The sequence below is a fragment of the Prunus avium genome, chromosome 1 (assembly GCF_965620075.1).
Source record: "Prunus avium chromosome 1, drPruAviu1.hap1.1, whole genome shotgun sequence".
Taxonomy (NCBI): Eukaryota; Viridiplantae; Streptophyta; class Magnoliopsida; order Rosales; family Rosaceae; genus Prunus; species Prunus avium.
Genome location: NC_142284.1, coordinates 7,437,129 through 7,450,940, shown reverse-complemented (window position 1 = coordinate 7,450,940; position 13,812 = coordinate 7,437,129). Strand labels below are relative to the sequence as shown.

Here is a 13,812-nt window from a genome sequence, read left to right as displayed (position 1 = left end):
AATATTATCCTATTAATATAGGAGAAGCCAAAACAATCGATACCAATATAATAAACTCACAACAATAAAATAATATTTATTGTGGGACCCAACTTTCCTTTTTTGTACTGAAAGACAAATGAAAAGTGAATATTAATATTATTAAATTAATATCATTCTTAAGCAACAACAACATATTAATGTAAATTAATATTTAATGTAGGACCCCTTTCAAAGTAAGGCCATGTGCGGTCGCTCACTTTGCTCATGGCAAACACCGCCCATGTTTGAACCCCATGACATCATTTGTGTGTGTGAGAAATCTCCTTCCCTTCTAGTTTAGGCTATTGCTTTTACTAAAAAATTAAAAAACAGCGTATCTATTATTTTGTTTTATATTGCACGAATCCCTACTGTATCTATTAATTCATTTTTTCTCTTCTTGGGTCTGAGTATCTTATAATTCTTTTTGAATAATAATATTTCTATTATCTATAATTTACCTATTATTGAAATGTAAATACATGTGATTTACCTATTATTGCAAAATCAAGATACATATACCATTCACCTATATATATATATATATATAGTATGAGAATGCATTAATTTGAACGCCCATATAAGATAATTTTCTCTTGAGTAAACTTAAATATTTTTATTACATAAGACATATTTATCATTTGCATAAACTTGCAATAAGCTTGGATGTTCTTATCACATAAGTTTTGAAGTTCATCCTATCACTATACCACTATAAATAGGACCAGCACCTTGTGGTTTATGACATAAGAAATAAGAAAGAAAGAGAAAGAAAGAGATATAGAGAGAGAGAGAGATAGAAAGAGATATAGAGAGAGAGAGAGAGAGATAGAAAGAGAGTAGAGTGTGTTGGTGGAGATTCGTGGATAGATTGGCTTGCAAAGAGGGTCCTCATTATCAAGGTGAATACTTTATGTAATGTATTCTAAAAAATCGTATTTTGTGATAAAGATTAAAACTATGATTTATCATAAATTTCTTGTATAAATAAATATCTCTATATTTCAGGTCAGGCATGCCTTATATTTGTGAACCGTTTTGAGTTTATAGTATAGGTTGATCTATGAAGTACACTTGAAGATTGTCCATGAAGCATGAGAACTTCAGTGATATGCTATCTGAGTGATAAATGTACCACACGGGAACATAAGATAGTGAATCTAATAGGGGTCATGTGGTGGGTTACACACTATGAAGGATAACCGAGATATGAAGTGATGATGATGTGATATGATATTATGTGATTAATGCTTTCATATAAGTATAATATTTTCTATAGTGTATAAAGCAACATTACTTGACTAACACATTACATAATTTACTCATTACTCAATGCTGGTTTAATCAGTCCTAACCTTTTTAAATATTTTAGATGAATTAGTGGGAAAGACAATGGCTAAACCAACGGAGGTTGAACTAGATAAGAGTGATAAAACTTTGTTTATTTGTGGTAGAGTTGTAAGAAGCTAGTGGCGGATCCATAAATTTTTGTTTCGAGGGTCGATGTGTAAAAGCTCAAAATTTTTAACAGAACAAAGAAACCCGTAAAACTAAAATGATAATGTTATAATTTATAATTCATTGAAATAACAACATTACAATTGTTTGTCATGTAACAGGCGCTTACCTTACCAAAACTCTGATGCGAGAGAGGCATGAGGTGATCAATGGAACTAGAATTATTAGGGCTGGTCATTTATACTGAAAACTCGACCAAACTGGCCCGATTTTTTAATTAAAATTATTGAAATCGGCAGAAAAACCGGCCGACCCGATGGTGAATCAATTTTGAACTAGTTTGAATTTTTTTAAACTGGCAAAACCTGAACCGGACCGCTTCCATGTAAATTGCCTAAAAATTCAGAATAAGATCAAAATCTATTCATAGTACAGATACAAGACCCAAATACCACTGGACTGATGTGTCTTCTTGTGCAATACGTGTATAATTGTAGTATTTATTACAATCTAAAAGAATTAAAAAACATTTTTTAAAAAAAGTTAGGGTTTCCCCTGCCCCTCAAACTCTCATTTTCTTTTTCTTTTCTCCTAGCCGTCATTCCTTCTTTCTTCTCTTCTCTCTCCGTCTTTTTCTTCTTTCTTCTTCCTCCCGCCACTGCTGGCTACATCTTCTTCTTCTTTCCTTCTTCTCTCCATCTTCTTCTTTCCACCTTCTTCCTTGGCTTCTTCTTCTTTTCTTCTTCTTACTCCCCATACCCCCAACCACGAAGTGGTCCTCAAGCCCTCAATCTCAGTTCAATCCTCTACCATCGATGCTCGCCGAACCGAACCACACTGCACCGACTTCTCAGCGTGCCGATTGTAGTCGGTCTTGCATCTCTTCGGCACGGCGGCAGTCTCCAAAATAGGTACGCCGATGACCTTCGGTTCGGTGGTCGGCAACTCTTCCAAGCCACGGTTATCGAACCGTGAACACCCCTAAGAATTATCCAAGAAATTGAAACCCTAACAAAATCATCTTTCTTGAACGAGGATTCGAGTACTCCGATGACAAAGAGGACGCCAAGGATGAACAGATCGCCTATGACAAAGATTGAAAACCTAACTCCCCTCCGTTGAAGTAAGCTTAGCACCATCCGGTCCATTCATGTCTGCTTTTGAAAATTATGCAACTAACCCAATCCGTCAAATCAAAACTTATTAGTTGTATAGGATTTGATCGGTCAATTTTCTAGAGTTGGATTAGATCTTGAACAACCCCTAATTGGAAAAGAAAAATTCAATTATAAGACGTTAACTGCAAATTAGAAAAGTGTAGCTATGTGGTTGATAAACTTAATTGCACCTTTTCTAAGTCGTTTGAAATTATTTTCTCGTCAACTTTGAAGCTCCCTCTGTTCCCTGGAGGGTCTAAAGTGTTACAATCTAGAAACTCTATAAGACGTAGAAGAAGAAAAATAAATGGAATATTTTTTTGGAAGATCTATGCTGTCTTGAAATGGGTCTTCTGGCTTTAGCAGAAGTTTTTTTTTTGTTTTTTTTTCTTTTTTTGGTTAAACGAGTTTGTCTTCTGCATTATGAGCGCAAGATTCAGTACTTGAAGGGTTTGCTTCGTGATGATCCTACAGTGGAATCTCCTTTTCCAGATTCAGCTGATTTTGACTCTACTTCCGAAGATTCTGATGGTTCTGTGGAGTTCTCATGAATTCTTTGGTCATTATGATGTAACATTTGGGAATGTTTTATGTTTTAACCTGGAGAACTGATTTATGTTTGGTTATGGAGGAGTACAAACTCTTCTTCCCTGTACTCTCTCTCTCTCCTTGTTTTATGTGATGCACTTACTGTTTGCCTTCTCTTTTTGGCTACCTCTTGTCAAAAAATGGGGGAGATTATTCTTTAACTCAACCCGTTTCGTATCCCATGAACTATCTGCACTTGATAACTCCTCCGAAACAGAAATTAATTAGTCATATGGCCTTTTCGTGATGAAATCTGATAAGCAGCTATTCTTTTTCCCTTCAATTTTGTGCTTTGGGCAGGTATATTGGCGTTAAGATGCTGAAAGAAAGAAAAGCTTGCAAGGCATGTTATTCATGTAATTCAGCATTTCAACCGTAAATCTTGGAATGGCAGGTTTCTTGGGTGATTATCTTTAATTAGTCGTCAGTGGGTGGAAGATTGATAAAACCAATTGTGTAGTGTTTTCTTACTGAATAAGGTTGTACCTAAGTGGTATTGGATAGGTCAAAAATGACCGTATTACAGTACCATATAATAATTTCATCATTATATTTACTTTTATTATTTGAGTTATCGAATTAATTACTGCCTTTCGGCAAGCATTAACACCTCTTCTTTAAAAAATCCAGGTGCCTTTCGGCAATTACGTACAAATAAGTTCTTATCCTTGGCCTTATAATAAACAAATCTTACACAGTCAAGTCAACTTTATACTGTATATTGATGTGGAGCACTCGACAAATGCAATTTTTTTGGGTCACCCTCAACAAATGTAATTTAGGACTACTTTTTCCTTTCTAAATAACTAAATGCTACTTTTTTACAAAATAAGTGTTTCTATAAGCTAAATTCTCTCAGTTCTAAAGAAAAAGCTAAGTCGAGGAGAGGAGAATGAAATATTACTGCCCCTCATCTCTCCCGTCTCCCATTGTCTTACATTTTTCTTTGGGGTTAGTGCATGAGGCTCTTGTCAATTATTCATAACTTACTTATAAAGTTGAGCATTGTAGACACTTATGTGCAAACTTGAGGTGAGTGTTGGCATGAGTTATATATATTGATTAGTAAATTTCTTACCTATTTTGTATAGGTGACCTGTTTGAATGTATATTTTCCTCCATAAGAAGAAAAAGAAGATATCAGAAAGGTAACATATGCGGGTGTAATTAGGACTTGTTTTGGCAAGTTTTCTTGTAAGGCCACAAAATCAGTGATTTTGAGGTACCCTGTCTGTGACATCCCGACCCGAAATATTGATAAGTTTGGGATTTAATTTAATTTAAAAAGTGAAGTTACAATTTTGCCCTCGAGTAGGGCAAAATGGTCATTTTTATCGGGGAAGAGTTTGGGGCAGTGGATGGAATTTTTAGGATGGTCGTACCGAGATGAGTTCGTAGACACGTAGTTTACTCGAATCGGAGTTATAACGAGGAAGATACGAGATAAAAACCCTCAGTGGCACAATCGTAATATTTTCGAAATCTGGATTTTAATAAATTAGAAACCTCATTTTTCTCTCTCTCATTTCTCTCTCTCTCCTCGTGACCCAGCCCCCTCCCCTTCACGATTTTTCCAGTCCCCGCCCCTCCTCCACGCAGCCATCGTTTTCGGCCATCGCAGCTCACGGCTTCGGTACCAAACCGACCGGCTGTGCCTCGCCGTCAAACCCCAGGCCACCTCCAGCCGTCAACCGCCGCCAAGACGCAGGAAAATACAAAAAATAGGCCGGAATTCGCGAACTTTTCAAGCCTTTCGATCGCCGCCATCCGGCCACCGTTTCCAACGAGTGAGGTATGGTTTCTCATCTACTCTTCATGCTCTACCTGCTTGTTGGATAGGATTTGGCTGATTTCTAGATTTAGCAACTCGATTTCGAACCCTAAGTTTGGCCGGTTTTCAAGTTGAATTTCCGGCCACTTCCGTCGACTTTTTGGGGTGTGTCCAACAACAAAAGTGACTCCAAATAGTGTCTTTTAGCTAGGGTAGGAAGCTTGACCGGCGGTTTGAAGTTTTTCCAACCGCCAGATTTTGATCAAGCCACTCATGCGCTGCTGGCGCGTGAGCAGTTTGGTGGGGTCACATTTTATCCTAAAATGATCCTTGTGTTGTCACGAGCACGTACGTGTGCTTGGATCTCAATTTGGATATTGTTAGCACCTTGAACGAATTTGACATATTGTGCGATTTTCGGGTTTGATACGTTAGGACCGTTAGATCAAACCCAAATTCACATATGTTGTTCCTTGTATTCCTAGGATCGTGTAGGATTTCGCGGATCGTGAATCGGAGTCCCGGATGTTCCGATTCATTAACTTAAAGTTTGACCGTCCGATTGACTGAGTGTCTTCCGAGACTATCCCAGCACTCGAAACCCTTAGTTGGACCTTAGGAACATCTCGTTCCTCGTGCTTACTTGAAACTCGAAAAATTAGGATTTTAATTTACAGTTCTAATTCGAAGCGTTTGATTTTAATATCGTGTTCGTATTCTGAAATAGGCAATCCGACTCCGCATACATAGCAAGTGAGACCCTCTCAAGGTCAAGCAGCGTGGGACTATTTGTGAGTGAACTTTGTTTTCTAATAAACATCATGATTTTATGATGGAAATTTTATGCATAAGAATTTAAGGATTTATGGAAATTCACTTTATAGTCGAAACTATTATTTTTATAAAGTATTTGTGATATATTTGGGTTTTGGACATATTCAAGTATCTTGAGTTATATATGTATACTATTTGGGAAAGTACTATATTTGTTGAGTATGTGTGGGGGTATTTGGAATATGGTTATGAGGCATAGAAAGATGCGAGAGTAGAAAGTCAGTTTGGAGTGCTATAAGCACTACCCTGTGTACCTCCCCTGGATTGGAACTTGATTGTGGAAATGTGAGATACTTGGAAATGTCAGAACTCGGGGCATCCTTGACGGGATGTTGCTGTAGACCCTTGATTGGGTAGTTTGCTAGCGTAGGACTGTTCCAGGTGTACGGGTCTTGATTCTTCATCCATACTTGCTGGGTTAGAGTGTTAGTCCCCCAGTTGAACGGCTCGTCCCTAGCCACATGGCCATTTGAGGGCAGTTATTTGTGAGCTAGTCAACAATCCCCTGTTGGATTGTTTCCCCGGTACAATTAGGTGTTATATATATATATATATATAGCTATGTATTTATTTTTGTTTCTGAGTGAGGATACTTCCCCGCTCGTCGTGCTAATGGGCACGTATTTCAAGAGTTTTTATTGAGAAATTATAAGGAGAGGTTTGGATGGGTTGATTTGTAAGTTTCATTATGGATTTCGATTTAGCTCTGTTTTGAGCATACTTATTATATAATTATGAATATGTTGGTTTTTAATGCATTGGTTTTATGCATGGTTTTCTAAACGGTGGGGTTATATTACTTTGATTTAATTGGAACTAAACTTTGTTTTGTCCACTCACAATTTTCTGTTTTGCCCCCCCTAGCCAGTAGTTGACTGGATTGAGCAGCAGAGCTGTGTCGTGTGCTCCTGAATCGCGAGCTTCAGTACTTAGAGCCTTCGTAGAGTTCTGTACTCTGTAAATTCGTTAAACTTCCTTTTTATTGGGTTGTTGAATTCTGTTAGATATGCTATGTTATTGCCCTGTTAGGATTTGTTTGTGAGGCCGGAGGCCATGGTTTGTAAAACTACGTTTTGTGTAATGCATGCTGGCTGTTGGGTTGTAAATTGTTGTGTTTTTTTTTTTTAAACAGGTTGGAAATTTGGGATTTGTTCATTTTATAGGGGAGACTCTGCCAAAATTTTGGTAGAAGTCTCAATTGTTAGTAAATGGGCCCGGCATCTGTAGGGTGCCGGAATCATAGACGGGATCCGTCCCAGTTTCCGAGGAAATTTGGGGTGGGTCCTGTCACTTTGATTCCATATGCAATTTTTCTTAAATCACTTTAGACATGGAAGCAAAATAATAACAAAGCTTATCTACAAAGTTAGGGAATATGAAGTAGTGAGGAAAACAATAAAAATTGCATGGCCAGGCCCATAACCTTTCCCTACAGGGTTTCCCATTTAGACCTGCATAAGATGAAATTGGGTTGGCTTTGGGTTTAGGCCTTGGGGCCAAAAGGCCTACTTGAAATTAAAACTCCCTTCATATATTTCTGTATTTGATGTTAGATTCTGCCAATCCTTCTGATCATGGTATTATATAAGTTTATAATCCCCTGATATTAATTCTATATTCGATTGGTTGGTCAAACATCTTTAAGTTTGTGCAAACATATTTAATTACCTATATGTTCAACTTCTTTATCTTTTAACTTTCATGTATTAAATTGCAGACTTTAGTTACATGAAATCAGTGTACAATGCCACTGATCTGCCACTAGAAGAAGAATACGACTACATAGTAGTAGGAGGGAGCGCAGCAGGCTGCCCTTTGGCTTCAACTTTATCAGAAAAATACTCAGTGCTGGTCCTAGAAAGAGGCAATGTTCCTAAAGCATATCCAAATGTGTTGCATGACAAGGGCATATTTGCTAATCTATATCAAGAAGATGATGGTGACACACCACCCCACAGGTTCACTTCAGAAGATGGTGTTCCAAATGTGAGAGGCAGAGTCTTGGGAGGGACAAGCATGATCAACTCTGGCTTCTACTCTAGAGCTGAAGAGGAGATTTTTCGATAATCGGGTGTCGATTGGGACATGGATTTGGTTGAAAAGGCATATCAGTGGGTTGAAGAAACAGGTTTTCCATCAAGATTTGGAAGGTTGGCAATCTCTTGTGAAAGATGTTCTGTTGGATGCTGGTCTTGGTCCAGACAACGGATTTAGTTTAGCACAGATCTACTGGGAACCAAAGTTGGATGGAGCTGTGGAATTGCTTAACAAGGGAGACCCTGAGAACTTGCATGTTGGTGTTCATGCCACTGCAGAGAGAATCATATTCTCTTCCAATGCATCAAGTATGCTATGAATATTGCATTCACGTAATATATAGTGCTGACTAACAAAACAATGTCATCTGTCGAAATTCAGTCACTTGTTTTTACTTTTAAACACATGTCACCTTTTAATTATACTGTTTTACAACTCATGTTGTGAATTTTTTGCAAGTGCACAATTCGCACAAGTAATACAGTGATAAGTAAAGTGTCGTTCCCACGAAGAGTGATTTAATTTACTAAGTACCGATTGTGATTAACCCAAGACTTTATTTGAACAATTGACTGATGAGATTCGATTGATTAATTAACTAAAACAATGAATAAAAGCAAGCGTAGAAAAATAAAGTAGTAAGATTCAAGTTATGAGAGCACTAGAACTTCTGATTTCACCATAGCCAATTCTACCCAATTCCCTTAGCATGTTAATCCTAATTATTCTCCACGTTGACAGTCGATTTTTCCTACTTTATTCGATATTCCATCCTTGGTTATACCAAAAGTATTCTTATTACCAACCTACTCTATCCCTAGTGATGAAATTAAGATAATAAGAACTCATTAAACTCCTTGGAAAACCTGCAAAACAACCACATAAGTCATGACAAACATCCCTGTCTAATCATGTAACTCATGGCATCTATTACGATAAGCAACCCCACATTGGATATCCCTATCGTCAATTTAGCATCAAAACAATTAAATGTTGGCAAAACATTCAAGGCATTAAGCATGGTAATAGATACTCAACATGGAAAAAATACTTGGAATTAACAATGAATAAAGTAATTGAGTATTCATGGCTAGGCTACATCGTAGCCCTAGCAAAAAGAAATTAGGTCATGACAACTTTAATAAAAACCATGATAAACAATATCATAGGAAAGAAAAAACCAATTGAAGATTTGATCTTTGCCCAACAGCAACTCTAGCTCCAGGTCGTCTTCTTTGTCTCTCTAAAACTCTCTCCTTTGAGTGTTTTGGCTATGAGTATGAATATGTAGGAATTTGATGGTAGATGATGGAGGATGGAGGATGATAATGGCTGATTTGATCAATGACCGAAACTCCCTATTTATAATACTCCTAGAAATCCTACCTATCTAAGGTATAATTACAATTATTAATAAAGTAGGATTCATTCTATAGGGTCTTCTTTATTTCTCCTTGTTTAACTTGATAGGACTTGAACCATCTTAAAGTAGGAAATTTGACAACATTCCTTGTGACAAAACTAATGACTTGGCACTACTACAAAAAACGAAATAGACGACGGGGTTCCACCATCGTTATAATGCTTTGAAAACTGTCGTTAAATCGACCGCCAACTTTTTGGGTGTCAAACTACAACGGCTTTTCACCGTCGTTGTTTAGCTGTAAAGACGGCGGTTTTTAAAGAAAATCGTCGTTGTGTAGAGATAAAGATCGTTAATTATAGGAGGAAAGACAACGGTTTTTAATAAAACCATCGTGTATTGTAGGTTAAGATGACGGTTTTTTATGAAAACCGTCATCTTTACATATAATAGACGACCCCTTTTTTAAAAAACCGTCATATTTACTTCACAATAGACGACCCTTTTTAAAAAAAATCGTCATCTTTACATATAATAGATGACCCTTTTTAAAAAAAACCGTCATCTTTACATATAATAGAAGACCCTTTTTATAAAAACCGTCGTTAATTATCTGTAAAGCCAACGGTTGGTTTATAAAAACTGTCGTTAATTATCTGTAAAGCCAACGGTTGGTTTATAAAAACCGTCGTTAATTATCTGTAAAGACCATGATTTATTATGAAAACCGTAGTCTAATAAGTTCCCAAACTGCTACATTTTAGTTCTTTTTGATTTCATATGATGCTATACAACGATTTTAACTGGAAAACCAACCATAATGCTTTATTAATGAATATATACACTCAAAAATAGTTTCTTTCATAAAACTTGAAGATTCAATAGTTATTACATAGTTAACCAATCTTTATTCTACAACAAACATAATTCCTACCAATTAAGTAGTACAATCTTTTCCTAACAAGACCTACGTACTCCTAATCCAAGCCTTCCTCATCCAAACAGACAAATGATGCACAACTGAAGTCTCCTCCATCATCCCTGTAAATAAATCAAAATGACAAAGAGAGAAAAAAAGCTAAGATTATAAACATATAAAATTAGGTGGAAGAGAAATTTTACCATTGGACCATATTTCCATAGAAAACTTGTAAAATGAGCATAAAAAAGACCATCGAGAACCTGCAAAAGAAAAAATATATAAAGAAAATGATGGTGAAAAGAGAAGGTAACAAATTTTCAACAACAAAAAAACATACGACTCACATAGAAAACCTGCAAAAGAAAAAGTTATAAATCTGCAAGCTTCCTCCTCATCTCCTAAGAACCAAATCAGAAAATCTAAAAAGAAACCAAAAATATAAAAAATATGTAAACAAACCAGACAAATCAAGAGAGACAGAAAATCTGAAATCAGGGAGACAAAGAACATACCAGAAACGCAAAGAGACTAATCCAGAATTCACTAGCAAGATATAGAAGGGTATTGAGAGATTAGGTCACTTTCAAATCAAACCTTTCATGAGGGTGTTTTAGAGAGCTCAGGAGGGTTTCAAGGAGGAAGAGATAAGGTTTTTAGAGACCGGGGAAAATCTGAAAATTTGCCGAGTGCGAATTCACTTAAGCGGCCTTTTTTTAGCGTGTTTTAAATGACGACGCTTGTTAATGAGAGATAAGGTTTTCAAAGACGGGGAAAAATTTGAAAATTTGTCGAGCGCGAATTCACTTAAGCAGCCTTTTTTTAGCGTGTTTGAAAAGACGATGCTTTTTTTAAAAAAATCCGTCATCTTTACATATAATAGATGAGCCTTTTTTTAAAAAAAACCGTCATCTTTACATATAATAGACAACCCTTTTTTTTAAAAAAAAACCGTCATCTTTACTTCACAATAGACGACCCTTTTTTTTAAAAAAATCGTCATCTTTACTTCACAATAGATGACCATTTTTTAAAAAAAACCGTCGTCTTTACATATAATAGACGACCCTTTTTTAAAAAAAAACCATCATCTTTACTTCATAATAGACGACCCTTTTTTTAAAATAAAAAACCGTCATCTTTACATATAATAGACGACCCTTTTAAAAAAAAAACCGTCATCTTTACTTCATAATAGACGACCATTTTTTTTAAAAAAACCTGTCATCTTTACATATAATAGACGACCCTTTAAACAAAAAACTGTCATCTTTACTTCACAATAGACGAGCCTTTAAAAAAAAAAGGGTCATCTTTACATATAATAGACGACAGTTCTTTAAAAACAACCATGTCTTTACCAAAAAAGGACACTTGATTTTTAAAAGACGACGCTTGTCATACCTGCTGTCGTTGTTTTTTGGTCAGATTTTAACTCTGAAGAAAACCTTTTTAATAAGACGACGCTTTTTTATTTGTGTGCTTCGTTATAAAAAAAATATTCAACAGTACGTCCGTTTTTTAGTTGTTTAAGTCACTTATCCACGACGGTTTTTTGTTACCGTCGTCTTTTTAAACACAACGACGGTTTTTTCTTCTACCGTCATCTTTTTCTGGTCGTCTTTTTCACTTTTTGTAGTAGTGTGGCTTCTTTCTAATTAATCTCCAATCTTCATTTTCGTGCCCCTTCTAGCACACTTTCTCTTATTTCACAATTCCTTCACAAATCTCACACAACCAATTCAAACAACCAATTTAACCCAAGAAAATTAACAAATAAATAAGCAAAGGAGACATAAAATATATATATAAAATATAGGCTTATCAACCCAACACTACTATGTCACAACAAGAGCACTTCAACTAAAGAATGTGGAATCTATTGGTAGAACCCACTTGTATCTCATATCTATTAGTAATGTGGTATATAATGTGACGCATCAATTCGGTCTACATTACTCACCGCTTTACTAAGAAAATATTACCTTCTTTGTATATGGCAACCTGATGCTACTTAAATCACATTTACTGAACACTCTGTTGATTAAATACTTTTCTACTAATACACGTGGGTTTTACCATATATGTTCCTACCTCTATTCATCTTTATCCAATATTTCATTCCTTCAAATTCTAAATTGCTCTATTTCTCAAGGGCTTGTATACTCTGCACAGATCTATCTGCAATTGGAGTCATATTTAGAGATTCTGAGGAAAGTCTCATAAGAGATTTGTACGCAATAAGGGAGAGGTTATACTAAGTGCAGGGGCAATTGGAACTCCACAACTTCTACTCAGTGGAGTTGGTCCAACTGAATCCCTTTCATCACGTCAAATCTTAGTAGTCCACCCCAAAACTTCTGGGAAAATTTATGATTGATGAACACGAAACAACATCAACCTTGTGCTTCCATTTCCACTAAAACCAACATATCCACAGGTCACTGCAATTGCAAACGAGTTCTACATAGAGTCATTCTCTAATACCGTACCTTTCCATTTAATTTCACTCCACCATTGATCATCTTTCTTCCCCAAATTGCTTCACCTATCGATTTAGGTGTGGCAACAATTGCTGTCAAAGTCCCTAGACCCCTATCTAAGTTGTAAGACCCGTGTCTTGGGGAAACAAGAACGGTGAGCAATCCCACATCGCTCGGGGAGGGAAAGGTGAAGTGCTTAAATGTGTGGGCACTTCTCTTCCTAGCACGAGGCCTTTTGGGAGCCCACTGTCTTCAGATTCTTAGGAACTCCGAAGTTAAGCGAGTTGGGGGCTAGAGCAATCCCATGATGGGTGACCTACTGGGAAGTTGCTCGTGAGCTCCCAGAAACAAAATCGTGAGGGCAGAGAGGGGAGCCTAAAGCGGACAATATCGTGCTAGGGGAGTCGGGTCGTGACATAAGTTCTCTTTGGCTATCATTATCTAAGGATGCAAGAGCCAATCCGAATGTCTCCTTCAACTACTTTGCACATTTTGCAGACACTAGCCACATGCTGGCATTACCATGGCGGAAGCCTTGTGGAAAAGGTGGTACTTTTCGAGTCATTGGGATCAATGCACTTCGCGTTGTGGATGGATCCACTTTCATTGTCTCAGTGAGAACCAACCCTGAAGCCACCGTTATGATGTTAGGCTGGTATGTAATCAATTGTACTTCAAGTTTAGCCGCATAAAAGTTATACAAAGAGTTTTATAAATGGTTATGCTTGTCTTGTTTGGGATGAGTATTTTTACATCCCTTGAAAAAAAAAAAAAAATTCTCTTCATGTTGCGGCTTTGCGTAGGTGTGTTCGCCTTAAGATACTACAAGACAAAAACTGTAAGCACATTCAGATGAACATATAACCACAGCTTGTTGTTGTTTGTGCCTAATAAATCACGGCCATGAGCTGGCCGAAGGAGCCTCCTTTCTCGGCCCTGACACTTGCTCGTAAAACTGAAACTCAGCGTTTCAACAAGGTGCTTTGCCTTCCTGAAGACAAAAGAAAATTGCCAAGGCATGATCATCTCGACCTCGAGTGTAGGCCAAGGCCGAGGCCAAGCAAAATCGTGGCCAGAAATATTAAAGTCAGATCATCACGTGATAGCAGGGACCCATGCTTCATTTAATGAAGTAGCGCCTGTTTAATACAGCAAACCCACTGACCACAAATAAGCATTTA

The 13,812-nt window shown here is 36.9% G+C and overlaps 1 pseudogene; it reads left to right on the top strand.

The window, feature by feature from the left end:
• Window positions 1-7,375: 7,375 nt before the first annotated feature.
• On the top strand, window positions 7,376-13,323 carry LOC148297207 ((R)-mandelonitrile lyase 2-like; annotated as a pseudogene).
• Window positions 13,324-13,812: the final 489 nt, after the last annotated feature.